The sequence below is a fragment of the Oncorhynchus keta genome, chromosome 28 (assembly GCF_023373465.1).
Source record: "Oncorhynchus keta strain PuntledgeMale-10-30-2019 chromosome 28, Oket_V2, whole genome shotgun sequence".
Lineage (NCBI taxonomy): Eukaryota > Metazoa > Chordata > Actinopteri > Salmoniformes > Salmonidae > Oncorhynchus > Oncorhynchus keta.
The window spans coordinates 60,959,987-60,973,382 of record NC_068448.1 but is presented as its reverse complement, the minus strand read 5'-3'; the positions used below and the strand labels follow the sequence as shown (position 1 = coordinate 60,973,382).

Genomic DNA, 13,396 nt, shown 5'->3' with positions numbered 1-13,396 from the left:
TTTCCCATAACACACCTAGTGAAATATTTAGCAAACAAAACAATACAAGAGGAAAATGTAATGATGAAGTAGCCTTAAAATAAAACGTGCTGTCACTACTTTGTCAGTACACATAGTTATTGAGTCTCCTATGGTTATCCGACGTGTACAGATTGAAATGTACACATTTTTAAAGGCTGGACTCTTGTAATGTAGGCCTATGCAATTTAAGCAAACTTAAGCCATTAACAGGTTGTAGTTTTGAATGCTGATCTGACGAGCCATGGCCTCCTGTAAGAGAGAGAGCAACGCAGCTGTTTTATCTTATGCCAGCCATATAAACAAGTAATAGTCGATGTGAGCAAAGTCACTATCTCTGATTTTACAAGTGCAAATAATGTAATTCAGTCACACTGCTCTCAGTTATAACATCTAGTAGTCAACTTTCACCACATCTTATAGCCAGAGCCATGCAAACCCATGAAAGATTTGACACTGCATTACATCTTATATTCTTGTTTTCATAACCACACTCCATGTCAAAGATATTAAGACATTGGCTTCATTTTATGCAGAGAGTACATTCAAAATCATCAGAGGAGCCATTGAGAACATGGTAATATGGAAGTCAGCAATTTTAAGAAAACAGACTAACTCCTTTGAGGGAGGGATAAGTTGCAGTCCCTTCAGTTGTTTCAGCACGGTAAATCTTTGTGTCTCTGTTATTTCACTTCAACAGAACCCATGCCAGAGAGAGAAAGAGATAGAGAGTATTGAAACTTGCTGAAATTCATTTCCTCTTTTGCAAAATACATTTCTGTTCTTTAAATTATTGCAAGCCCTCAGTTTCTCTAACCGGAGCAGAGGTTATTTCAACTGAAAAACCACCCAAAACCATAGAGACAGCATTTCAGAGCTGTAGCTAAGGTGAAGTAAACAACTGCAATATGTGATAAGTTAATACTTTCCTATACATGCAAGCACCACAACACACAAATGCTATTTGTAATCTTCCTCATTTAGTTGAGATGCTATGTTAATTCATTTTATGTACTCAGTTACCTCAAAAATGGTTCACAAGTATCCTTCCTCTTTTAATCCTAATGTATACATGACAAGAATATTCCATATTCCATATACTCATCATTTTGCAACATACTGCAGCTTTGACAGAGCAACAAGGTTCAAGTTACATCCGTCAAATGTTACTTTAGAATGTAACTTTCATAAACTGTTTTGTCAAAGTACAACTGTGTTATAAAATGGACTTACAAAGCAGTTGTAAAAAATAACTACCAAAAAACATCATCAATACATAATTCATATTCCCAAATAATATGTTGGACTGGTTATGTTAATCAGCTTTAGCAATACATTAATTTAGTAAATACATTTGCATAACTGCCTTTAACGCGATGTGCCAAGTCTAGGCTTGCTGTGAGCCTACAACTTTCTTAGCCAGTCCCAGCAGCACAGGATATTTGAGGGTCCTGTTCTTCCAAGACTCTGGGATTCCCTGAAGACCTGTCTGGAAAGACAAGGGAGGAGGAACAGATAAAGGCTACAGTATATAAAATGCTAAGCCTTCAGAGCAGACACAAAGCAATCCATCCGAGGTCAAACTCATTACCCAGGCTGAAACTATGGACACGGGATACAGAAAAGTTGTTTTTATTGCTTGCTCGTTATATAGGCTACACCATATAGTCAACATTTATAAATTGGATGAAGGTTGACTTATAGAACAAATAACTTGAATGATTAGGTTTGAATATCCCGCTGTGTGGAATGTCTTACAATCAAATGACCATGTGACAACTGCAGTGAGGGAAAAAAGTATTTGATCCCCTGCTGATTTTGTACGTTTGCCCACTGACAAAGAAATGATCCGTCTATAATTTTAATGGTAGGTTTATTTGAACAATGAGAGACAGAATAACAACAACAAAAAAATCCAGAAAAACAATTGATTTGCATTTTGATTTGATTTGTATTTTGATTTGATTAGCATTTTGATTTGCATTTTAATGAGGGAAATAGGTATTTGACCCCTTCTCAATCTGGCTACCAGGTGTCTTTTATACAGGTAACAAACTGAGATTAGGAGCACACTCTTAAAGGGAGTGTCAGTTTGTTACCTGTTTAAAAGACACCTGTCCACAGAAGCAATCAATCAATCAGATTCCAAACTCTCCACCATGGCCAAGACCAAAGAGCTCTCCAAGGATGTCAGGGACAAGATTGTAGACCTACACAAGGCTGGAATTGGCTACAAGACCATCGCCAAGCAGCTTGGTGAGAAGGTGACAACAGTTGGTGAGATTATTCGCAAATGGAAGAAACACAAAAGAACTATCAATCTCCCTCGGCCTGGGGCTCCATGCAAGATCTCACTTTGTGGAGTTGCAATGAACATGAGAACGGTGAGGAATCAGGACAACTTCAACGCATCAAAGGGATGATGGACGGGGCCAGGTACCGTTAAATCTTTGGTGAGAACCTCCTTCCCTCAGCCAGGGCATTGAAAATGGGTAGTGGATGGGTATTCCAGCATGACAATGACCCCAAACACACGGCCAAGGCAACAAAGGAGTGGCTCAAGAAGAAGCACATTAAGGTCCTGGAGTGGCCTAGCCAGTCTCCAAACCTTAATCCCATAGAAAATCTGTGGAGGGAGTTTGTTACCTGTTTAAAAGACACCTGTCCACAGAAGCAATCAATCAATCAGATTCCAAACTCTCCACCATGGCCAAGACCAAAGAGCTCTCCAAGGATGTCAGGGACAAGATTGTAGACCTACACAAGGCTGGAATTGGCTACAAGACCATCGCCAAGCAGCTTGGTGAGAAGGTGACAACAGTTGGTGAGATTATTCGCAAATGGAAGAAACACAAAAGAACTATCAATCTCCCTCGGCCTGGGGCTCCATGCAAGATCTCACTTTGTGGAGTTGCAATGAACATGAGAACGGTGAGGAATCAGCCCAGAATTACACGGGAGGATATTGTTAATGATCTCAAGGCAGCTGGGACCATAGTCAACAAGAAAACAATTGGTAACACACTACGCCGTGAAGGACTGAAATCCTGCAGTGTCCCCAAGGTCCCCCTCCCAGGACAACTGGGTGAAAGTGTTTTGGTCAGATGAGACCAAAATGGAGCTCTTTCGCATCAACTCAACTCGCCGTGTTTGGAGGAGGAAGGCTGCCACCATCCCCACCGTCAAACATGGAGGTGAAAACATTATGTTTTGGGGGTGTTTTTCTGGTAAATGGACAGGACAACTTCAACGCATCAAAGGGATGATGGACGGGGCCAGGTACCGTTACATCTTTGGTGAGAACCTCCTTCCCTCAGCCAGGGCATTGAAAATGGGTAGTGGATGGGTATTCCAGCATGACAATGACCCCAAACACACGGCCAAGGCAACAAAGGAGTGGCTCAAGAAGAAGCACATTAAGGTCCTGGAGTGGCCTAGCCAGTCTCCAAACCTTAATCCCATAGAAAATCTGTGGAGGGAGCTAAAGGTTTGAGTTGCCAAACGTCAGCCTCGAAACCTTAATGACTTGGAGAAGATCTGCAAAGAGGAGTGGGACTAAATCCCTCCTGAGATGTGTGCCAACCTGGTGGCCAACTACAAGAAACGTCTGACCTCTGTGATTGCCAACAAGGGTTTTGTACTAAGTCATGTTTTGCAGAGGGGTCAAATACTTACTTCTCTCATTAAAATGCAAATCAATTTATAACATTTTTGACATGCGTTTCTCTAGATTTTGTTGTTGTTATTCTGTCTCTCACTGTTCAAATAAACCTACCATTAAAATTATAGACTGATCATTTCTTTGTCAGTGGGAAAACGTACAAAGTCAGCAGGGGATCAAATACTTTTTTCCCTCACTGTATGGAAATACTAGCTACTTGAAATACTAGCTAGCTACTTCTGATGAATAAAAGTTCCATATTTTGATAATATTTGCATGGGCCAGACAGTATAACTGACTGTAAGTTGCTCTGGGTAAGAACGCCTGCTAAATGACCAAAATGTAAATGTAGGGTTTTGCTCCAACCCTACCTGTGCTCCAAAACAGGCCCCTATGAATGAGGCCCTACTGGCGGTGCATCCCCCGTGGCGCATGGTTCCCCTGACTGCCTCCTCCAGTTGGCTCATTGTCAGGACCCCGTGCAGTGCTCCCTGGAATGCACCTGGCAAGGCTGGGGATAGGAACCGCAGACACAGATAAGGACCAAGAGGTAATTGTCTTCATACTACTTACTTATGTCATCAATCATTCAATATATTTCTTAAGTTTTATTGGGCAGTGTATGTGGTTACATTTTCCATGTCAATAAATCCTTTTGAACTGAGAGGTGAAGGGAGGAATACACCAACATGAGTTACACACTTCCGAACATGAGTTACACACACATCCTAACATGAGTTACACACACATCCTAACATGAGTTACATACACTTCCCAACATGAGTTACACACTTCCCAACATGAGTTACACACTTCCCAACATGAGTTACACACATCCTAACATGAGTTACACACACATCCTAACATGAGTTACACACACATCCTAACATGAGTTACACACACATCCTAACATGAGTTACATACACATCCTAACATGAGTTACACACATCCTAACATGAGTTACACACTTCCCAACATGAGTTACACACATCCTAACATGAGTTACACACATCCTAACATGAGTTACTCACATCCTAACATGAGTTACACACATCTGAACATGAGTTACACACATCCTAACATGAGTTACACACATCCTAACATGAGTTACACACATCCTAACATGAGTTACACACATCCTAATATGAGTTACACACATCCTAATATGAGTTACACACATCCTAACATGTTACACACATCCTAATATGAGTTACACACATCCTAATATGAGTTACATACACACCCTAACATGTTACACACATCCTAATATGAGTTACACACATCCTAATATGAGTTACACACATCCTAACATGTGTTTTAGGTTCAAAGATGCAGGAGCTCCCGTCTCCCACTTCAGACGGGAGGGAAATTTAAGCACGAGGTCATTAATGACGGGATCAAAGACTAGAGAGAAGGAAAGCACTTTCTTAGACCAGGGCTAACTAAATAACTAACTAGCTAACGGATGTGCTGACTGGGATGGTGTGGTTACAGTGCCAAGTCGACAGACTGGACCCTGCTGCTGCCACAGCCGTGCTGGCGACGCCACCTACCTAGTGTGTGTGTCTGTGTGTGTGTGTGTGTGTGTGTGTGTGTGTGTGTGTGTGTGTGTGTGTGTGTGTGTGTGTGTGTGTGTGTGTGTGTGTGTGTGTGTGTGTGTGTGTATGTGGGACCTACCTCATGTGTTAGTGAACACAGCAGGTATCAGCTCTGGGGAATGCTTGGATAAGTTGTCCTTCACCTGACAGATTTGTGCTGCAATGGTGAAAGGCAGAGTGAAATGCAACATTTAACACTTCCCATATGCATTTTTTATTACCATACTTTGGGGGAAAATTATATTTTCTTCATTAACCTGCCACTCAAGATTCTATGTCAATTTACATTTTACAGTCTTGGTTTTAGGTTTTGACTGGCTGAGATTTGGCTGTTCCCACCAATGTATTAATATTTAATATAAAATATGTATAATCTAACGCTCATAGGAGATTAGTAAAATAAATCAGTTGAGATCAACATCATTACTCAACATTCTGTCTCTCAAGGGTCGAGAGCAATGCGTCCCCCAAAACACAATCCAACCAAGAGCCTGGGCTCAAACCCAGAGTCTCTGGTGGCACAGCTAGCACTGCGATGCAGTGCCTTAGACCACTGCGCCACCTGGGAGGCCTTTACTTAACATTCTAGATAGGCTGCACATCAAATGGCACCCTATTCCCTAAATAGTGCACTACTTTTGACCAGAGCTCTATGGGTCCTGATCCAAAGGAGGGCAGAAAATATGGAATAGGGTGCCATTTGGGATGAAGCCCTAATAATATATGAGCAGAAAGATTGTGAATGTTTATAAATGGGAGTGGCATTAGAGTCGTACCAATAACAGCCCTGTCCAGGTCCTGAGGGTTGTTTCTGTTTGGGTCATTGAGCTGGGCCAACACTGAGTCCAGAGCATTGGGGTCAGAACCATTCAGGATGAAATGCTCCAGGAACCTGACAAGAAATGCATTCTGAGCAAAATTATAAACTCAACATGCAACAATTTCAAAGATTTTACTGAGTTACAGTTCATATAAGGAAATCAGTCAATTGAAATTAATTAATTAGGCCCTAATCTATGGAATTCACATGACTGGGAATACCGACATGCATCTGTTTGTCACAGATACCTTAAAAAAGAAGGTAGGGAGGTGGATCAGAAAACCAGTCAGTATCTGGTGTGACCACTATTTGCCTCATGCAGCGCGACACATCTCCTTCACATAGAGTTGATCAGGCTGTTGATTGTGGCCTGTGGAATGTTGTCCCACTACCCTTCAATGGCTGTGCGAAGTTGTTGGATATTGGCAGGAACTGGAACATGCTGTCGTACACATCAATCCAGAGCATCCCAAACATGCTCAATGGGTGACATGTCTGATGAGTATGCAGGCCACGGAAGAACTGGGACATTTTCAGCTTCCAGGAACTGTGTACAGATCCTTGCGACATGGGGCCGTGCATTATCATGGAGAAAATGAGGTGATGGCAGATGAATGGCATGACAATGGGCCGCAGGATCTCGTCACAGTATATCTGTGTTTTTAAATTGACATTGACAAAATGTTATCCATAGCTTATGCCTTGCCATACCATAACCCCACCGCCATCAATGCAGCCTTCTGTTCACAATGTTGACATCAGCAAACCGCTCGTCCACATGACGCCATACACGTGGTCTGTGGTTGTGAGTTAGACGTACTGTCAAATTCTCGAAAACGATGTTGGAAGCGGCTTATGGTAGAGAAATTAACAATAAATTATCTGGCAACAGCTCTGGTGGAAATTCCTGCAGTCAGCATGCCAATTGCACTCTCCTTCAAAATTTGAGACATTTGTGGCGTTGCGTTGTGTGACAAAACTGCAAATTTTAGAGTGGCCTTTTATTTTCCTAGCACAAGGTGCACCTGTGTAATGATCATGTTGTTGAATCACCTTCTTGATATACTACATGGATTATCTTGGCAAATGAGAAATGCTCACTAACAGTAATGTAAATGTATTGGTGTTCAACATTTTAGAGAAATAAGCTTTTTGTACTTATTGAATTTTTGGGGGATATTTTATTTCAGCTCATGAAACATGGGACCTTTACATGTTGCATTTATATTTTTTGTTCAGTTTAGATATTGTACCTACCACAACTGTAGTCAGTATTTTACCTTTATTTAGCTTGGCAAGTCAGTTAAGAACAAATTATTATTTACAATGACGGCCTACACAAGCCAATTCAATTGTGCGCCACCCTATGCGATCCCCAATCACAGCCTGTTGTGATACAACCTGTATTCGAACCAGGGTGTCTGTATTGACGCCTCTAGCATTGAGATGTTGTGCCTTAGACCACTGCGCCACTTGGGAGCCCATTAAGCATGGATTGTGTTATGAAGCATGTTAATGGACGTGAGTAGTGAGATAAATTACACAATTTATGAGGCCTTTATGCATTAAGAGCCATTATCTGCTCTAAAGGCCTGCAGTACCTTGCTGCAGCCAGTGTCATGGCCACACACATATCGTTGTTCTGGGTTACACGTATGGCCGTCTCCACCTTCTCCAACATCTCCGGCATCCCAGCAAACATCGCCACAACGGGAGCCATCTTGGTGACCCCGTCCATCTGACAGTCCACATCACATCCTGAAATGGAGAGTGAAAAAGTCAAATCTTTGATTCCCTCAATTCCTCACGTCCCTCTCAAAGCTCATTGGAGGAGGAGGTCTAAGGAGAGGGACCTTGGAGCCTATCCTCCAATGCGCCTTAAGAGGGAGGTGAGGAATCAGTGACAGAAGGAATCAGCGATTTGACAGCTTGTACTTTTTTCAAACAGGTTGTGTCTAAATGTAACTCATAATAAATGAACCCAGGACAGACGTGCTTCCTTTCAGCTGGTGATCTTTATGTTACTATACCTGTCTTTTCGTTTCCTGCATCCACGTTCCTCATGAAGGCTTTGAGGCTTGCGTTTCTCCAAGGGCCATCAATGGGCAGGACAGCTTTAGGACCTTTACATTTCAATTGAGAGTGAACAGCTTTAGCTGACTGAAAAAAATATAAACTCAGCGAAAAAAGAAACGTCCTCTCACTGTCAACAGCGTTTATTTTCAGCAAACTTAACATGTGTAAATATTTGTATGAACATAACAAGATTCAACAACTGAGACATAAACTGAACAGGTTCCACAGACATGTGACGAACAGAAATTGAATAATGTGTCCCTGAACAAAGGGAGAGTCAAAATCAAAAGTAACAGTCAGTATCTGGTGTGGCCACCAGCTGCATTAGGTACTGCTGTGCATCTCCTCCTCATGGACTGCACCCGATTTTCCAGTTCTTGTTACCCCACTCTTCCACCAAGGCACCTGCAAGTTCTCGGACATGTCTAGGGGGAATGGCCCTAGCCCTCACCCTCCGATCCAACAGGTCCCAGACATGCTCAATGGGATTGAGATCCGGGCTCTTCGCTGGCCATGGAAGAACACTGACATTCTTGTCTTACAGGAAATCCCGCACAGAACATGCAGTATGGCTGGTGGCATTGTCATGCTGGAGGGTCATGTCAGGATGAGCCTGCAGGAAGGGTACCACATGAGGAAGGAGGATGTCTTCACTGTAACGCACAGCGTTGCGATTGCCTGCAATGACAACAAGCTCAGTCTGATGATGCTGTGACACACCGCCCCAGACCATGACGGATCCTCCAACTCCAAATCGATCCCGCAACAGGCCTGCAAGCCCTCAGTCCGGCCTCTCTCAATCTATTGCGGACAGTCTGAGCACTGATGGAGGGATTGTGCGTTCCTGGTGTAATTCGGGCAGTTGTTGTTGCCATCCTGTACCTGTCCCGCAGGTGTGATGTTCTGATGTACCGATCCTGTGCAGGTGTTGTTACACGTGGTCTGCCACTGCGAGGACGATCAGCTGTCCATCCTGTCTTCCTGTAGCGCATTCTTCGGCGTCTCACAGTACGGACATTGCAATTTATTGCCCTGGCGACATCTGCAGTCCTCATGTCTCCTTGCAGCATGCCTAAGGCAAGTTCACGCAGATGACCATCTTTCTTTAGGTGTTTTTCAGAGTCAGTAGAAGAGCCTCTTTAGTGTCCTAGGTTTTCATAACTGTGACCATAATTGCCTACCGTCTGTAAGCTGTTAGTGGCTTAATGACCATTCCACAGGTGCATGTTCAGTAATTGTTTATGGTTCATTGAACAAGCATGAGAAACAGTGTTTTTAACCCTTTACAATGAAGATCTGTGAAGTTATTTGGATTTTTACGAATTATCTTTGAAAGATGTGGTCCTGAAAAAGGGCTGTTTCTTTTTTTGCTGAGTTTTACATGTTCAACAACCATACTGTGCAGAATAGTTTAAAAACCCCTGGCTTCATGATATCCCAATAGGAAAGTGTTTTTGTCCGGAACATCGTTTTTCAAAAGGGGATTCCCCATAAGTTACCAAAGGGGAAAATAAAACTGTGTGGTATAGAAAACTGACAAAAGCACACAACCACTCTACCCCTCTGTGGGACCAGATGCCTAGTCAGTTATTCACTTAAAAAAAAACTGTTTCTCTTGTCATTGGTCAGATGATGGGGCACAGAAAAGTAACAGTTTGTACACATACAGGAAATGACTGCTGATTGGTTGCCTACCGTTCTTTTGTCTGTATGGGTTATTGAGAGGAAGATCATACACAGTGTCAGGGCCAAAGAACTTGTAGATGCGCTTGGTCAAGTCCTCCACGTTCACATCTAGTGATTACCAATAAAAACATAGAGCATATGAGTATATTATGTCATTTATGGAGTGAACACGATAACACAAACTCGACATGAAATGTTCTTTATGTAGCAAGACCTTGGGCCATTGGAAGTTTGTCCTATTGGGTGTCAGTATGCTACCTCCACATTGACTGAGTGACTCTAGCAGTACGTAGGCCTGGTCTCCGTAGCACGTCTGTTCTCCGGTCTCTCTGAGGTAGAACGGGTTAGCAGACTGAGGGCGGAACTCTGGACATGGTTCCAGATCTGACAGAACCTCCTTCAGTCGCTCTGGGTTGTAAATCCAATGCATGGGCTGGGCTGTTAGGGTGGGGTACATAGAAAAGAGAAAGTTACTGGATTGATATTAGTGTAGCCTTAGTTGTATTTTGACTCTTATTTTGGCATAGACCTAATGTATTGAGTCATTGTTGTAGTCTGTGACCCTTATTTCCTGTGGATGTTGTATAAGGTATCTACAACCAGAAATAGGGGTTTCATCAGCTTGGATCCAACTCGCTTCCCTGTCATAATATTCAGTCTTCGGTATGCGTTATGTACTGTGGTTATTAGACATAATGATATTGAACACTTTCCAAATCTAGAACGAGTCCAGATCATGAATTGCCATACTGTACGTGTACGGCTTGTAATATTGCACAAAGCAAGAGCGCAATGTCAATCAATCCATATGACATTGATTGTATGTACTTTAATTCTAATGGAACACTATTGATTTTATAACACTGTTGTTTAACTTTGTTGAGAAGGCAGAGTAGGGTAACACCCTTTTATACTCTTAATATCATCAGTGGCAGATGTGCAGCTGTGCAGCTGTCTCATACTGATTAACACCAAGACATTACATCAGAGCTATGTTTGAGCCAGTGCTGCAGTATCTTATTGGGATATTACAGTTATTGAAAAGACATCAGTCCCATGAAATTACCTGCTGCGTCTGCCACAGCTGCTCCAATGATTGCCCCCATGGCTCTCTCTGCCACAGTTGAAGTCATCTGTGTCATTTAGTCCAACAGGAACAGAATTAGCGGTTAAAATGGCTTTCTCTTGAAATGTACTTCAGCTTTTCAGTTTTTCTCTGTTTTTATTGTACTGAATGACAAAATGTGAATTTTGAATAATTGAAATTGAAAACATTATTACTAGATACTATATTGGCAAGAAAAATAACAATATTTAACATGGCTGTAAAACAAAATATATGAATCAACTAAGAAATGTAACAGACAGTTGACCATACCGTCCTCTGTACTGTACATCCTACATTCAAAACAATATGAGTCAATTAGCACACAAGATGAACACTTTCCTTACCATCGTTTTCTTCTTATTCTCCCCCCAGCACCACACCGATGTTGTTATGAAAACTTGACTGACGTTGTGTCATCTGACGCTGGAGGACTGCCCAGATATACTGAGACGGTTATAACACTGCAACGATGACTCATGAAAAAGGCCAAAGGTCTGAGAGAGACCGGTAAGGGGGTCATATACTCTGATCTGTTATTGCATCGCTCAGGTTTAAGATAAGATTGTTTAATAAAATATGTTACTCAGTGAAACCATGGTAACCTTTTTTTGAATATAGTGTTTGCTCCCAGGACACTCATGTGGGTGACCCCCCTCCATTTCCATGTCTGTATGCTTTCCACTCCACTGCTTTGTCCATCAGTTATACACAGCTGATGCCCTCTGGCCATCTGATCTGACCCCCCTCATCCTAACCCTCTCCTGGGTCTCCCAGCCCATTGATTCGTCAGGTCTCTCCTGGCCCTTTCAGACCAGCCACATACTGACAGTGTTAGGGTTATATCATTCAGACGATCAATACAGGAGAGAAAAAACAATGATTGCCCCTGTGCTAACCTATGGTGCCTCTTCTATCACTTAGGGGCTATAATGCTAGCTCTCAGATCCATTTAGACCGTATCTGCTCTGTCCAGTGTTTTGACAATTCATCTGTAAGACAGTAAACCTCAGCTCAGTAATATTATATTTATATACTAACCATAATACACATATAATAACTTTATCTACAGTGTATATACACATTTTAAATCATGTTTATACCATAGGATTATACTATGGGACAAGGCCTAAGTAAAATCTAACATAGCACAACATGAGAAGTGTTTGTTCCTGCAAAAGGCTAATGTTACATTCTGGATGTAGCTTAAATAAAAACACCTGCCCACCCGACCAATCCAGCAACATCATCTCAGGATGTGGAGTGAAAGGAGCCCTGTGGTGTAAAGATATTATCCATTGTCAATAGATGAAATGTCAGTGTGAGCGAGGGCCGAGGAGAGGATTTCAAACATGATGCCGGGCTCGGGAGAGAAGTGGATTGTGGGAATGTGGGCTATGTGACAGGGCCTGGGTGCTCAGGAGGACTGATCATCTGGCTGCCCAGTGGGGGTGTGCCACTATGCCAAGCCTCCGAAATAGCGGCAGGGACTGAGAGAGGGACAGGAGAGGGAAGAGGAGACAGCTTGACAGTGAGCCTGGCCTGAACACATAGTGCCCCTGTCTCTCTCTCTCCCTCTATCTCTTTCTCTCTATCCCTCCCTCCCTCCACTGCATTCCTCTGTGGTCCCTGCCCTGTCAGGCTTCCAATATCCAAATATGAGTTCTAAAAAATAACCGTATCCAACCAAGTTGATGTTCCATAATGTAAATAAACAGGAAATCTTACTCACCATTGCTCTTGTGAATCAAAACAGTTGTAAAAGCAGTGAGAAAGTTCAGGACAAATATGTACAAATACGGTCAGTGCTTTTCAGCCGGTCTCCATCGACTGTGTCTCGTATCTCATATTGTATGCCCCAAATCTAAACATAGACTCAGACTCCAACAAACAGTTTTCAAAATCTACCAACCTAAATACATTGAAATGAGAGGCTACTTGTTTAGATGACCAGACACCCTCATGAGACAGTGGCACACTATGGGTATGTCCTCTGTGACTTGGATTACGATTCGAAACATCATTCACATTATCAGACAAGGGGACTAGATCCATTTGAAGCCTGTCTGTATGTGCCTATCTATGTTGATGAATATCAATATTTATCTCAGCACAGTGCCTTCGGAAAGTATTCAGACCTCTTTACTTTTTCCACATTTTGTTACTTTACAGCCTTATTCTAAAATGGATTAAATTGTTTTCTTTCCTCATCAATCTTCACACAATACCCCATAATGCCAAAACTAAAACAGGTTTTTTGACATTTAAAAAAAAAAACGGAAATGTACATAAGTATTCAGACCCTTTACTTAGTACTTTGTTGAAGAACCTTTGGCAGCGATTACAGCGTAGAGCCTTCTTTGGTATGATGCTACAAGCTTGGCAGACCTGTATTTGTGGAGTTTCTCCCATTTTTCTCTGCAGATCCTCTC

General features: G+C 42.3%; 1 pseudogene across 1 annotated transcript; it reads right to left on the bottom strand.

Moving 5' to 3' along the window:
- Positions 1–527: 527 nt before the first annotated feature.
- On the bottom strand, positions 528–11,408 carry LOC118372594 (crystallin J1B-like; annotated as a pseudogene). Its single transcript, XR_008083594.1, has 10 exons — positions 11,312–11,408; positions 10,926–10,992; positions 10,118–10,297; positions 9,869–9,967; positions 8,128–8,220; positions 7,699–7,855; positions 6,054–6,169; positions 5,357–5,434; positions 4,051–4,190; positions 528–1,507 (listed from the first exon to the last, which is right to left on the bottom strand). The product of XR_008083594.1 is annotated as a crystallin J1B-like (transcript).
- Between the last annotated feature and the right edge of the window lie 1,988 nt (positions 11,409–13,396).